Here is a 1,884-nt window from a genome sequence, read left to right as displayed (position 1 = left end):
TTTTTTAGAAGTTGTTTTTCATTGCCTTTCCAAATTAGAACAATTACACCGCGCCTCATGGTGAAGGTTAATTTTTCTTTGCTAAAGGCATCATTAATTACTTCTACCAGGTCACTACCAATAAGGCCGAAAAAATTCTGGTAGAATTCTGCAGACAATCTATCACATCCAGGCGATTTATCATTGGCAAAAGATTTAATGGCTGATGAGACTTCGTTAAGAGTTATTTCCCCTTCGCATGCATCTCTGTCTTCATCGTTTAACATCTTTGTCATTTTGTTTAATAAATAGTTTTGTGCCGAGACGTCTGTCTTTTCTGAAGTGTATAAAGTTTTGTAAAATTTAGTAGTTTCTTCTAAAATTTCTTGTTGTGTGTTAATTAAATTACCGTCTTCAGTTATTAAGGAGTCCATGGATTTGTTATTGGCTTTTTGTTTTTCAAGGTTTACAAAGTACGCCGTGCATCTTTCACCTTGTTCTATTTCGTCGACCTTGGCCCTAATTCTAGCACCCTGTAATTGTATTTGTTCGTAGTTTTTAATTTTATTTTGTACATTTAATAATTCAGAGTAATCATCCAAGTGTCCTAACTCGTCTAGTTGTGTTAAGAAAATTTCGTCTTGTTTTAAGTTATATATGTACGTCCTTTCAGTCCTGCGTTTTCGTTTACAATAGTCCTTGGTCAGAGTTTTTATTTTTACTTTACCCAAATCCCACCATAACAAAAGATCCTCATAATCCCCTTTTTTTGTTTTCCACGTCTGCCAAAAATCATTTATTAAATTAGCGTAGTTTTTGTCTTTCAGAATGCTATTGTTAAAGGCCCATAGTCCTGGTCCGTTGTTGTTTTTGTCGAAGGTAAAGTCAGCCCAAACAAGCTTGTGATCAGTATGTACGCACTGAGTTACACCAGCTTCTTTCAGGCCAGCAATAAACTGCCCTGAGATTAAGATTCGGTCGATGCGAGAGTATGTTTTATAAGCTTTACTGTGGTATGTGTAAGAGGTTCTGTTTGGGTATAAGTATCTGTATGCGTCTGTTAGTGCATGTTCGTTTATAATGTTATTTAATTCTTTAACCCCTATAGTGCCCCTAAGCTCCTGCTTCTTAGAGCCTGTCCGGTCAAGCGTTACACTGTCCACACAGTTGAAGTCGCCGCACAGAATGCGGTTAGTCACGGTTCGTTGGTCATTCATTGTGAAGAAGTAATTTACACAGCTTGCAATGAACTCAGCCCTTTGGCATGGGTTCACTGGACAATACAGATTAACTACGTTAAAAACCTGGCTTTTAAATTGGCAAAGTAAACTTAGAACTCGCCCTTCCGCGTCTTTAAGGGAATTAATTACTTTTATTTCTAAACCTTTTCTGAATAAAATAGCTACCCCCCATTTTCGGCCGACATTACATGAATTGATATAAAATTTCCCCTTAAATTCTTTTAATAGGTTTTTAATATTATCTTTATCATTGAAATGAGTTTCCTGTAAACAGATTATGTCAACTTTTTCGGTATTTAATAGATCTAGAATAAGGGCTCGCTTTGTGTCATTATTCACAAAGCCGTTCACGTTTAATGTGCCAATTTTCAAGTGGGTGCTGATAACTGCCAACTTTTAAGCATATAATGATAGTAGTGGTAATAATAATAGTAATGGTTATGACAAGAGTTTGACAACACATGAAACAAATATAACAATAAAAGAACATGGACATACATATACACAATACATTTCGCAACGGGGTCCTGTCTCGGGGACCCCGGGGGACACCAAGTCCAACGTTCGCCCTGGCCTTACAGGCCGCAGGGTGGGGTGGTGGCCGGGGTCGTGTCCGTGATGTAACACAAAAAACACATGAAAAACACAATATATATAAAAACAC

Source organism: Gigantopelta aegis, chromosome 3, assembly GCF_016097555.1.
Source record: "Gigantopelta aegis isolate Gae_Host chromosome 3, Gae_host_genome, whole genome shotgun sequence".
NCBI classification, from domain to species: domain Eukaryota; kingdom Metazoa; phylum Mollusca; class Gastropoda; order Neomphalida; family Peltospiridae; genus Gigantopelta; species Gigantopelta aegis.
The sequence above is the reverse complement of the archived record's forward strand: the minus strand, read 5'-3'. Positions refer to the sequence as shown.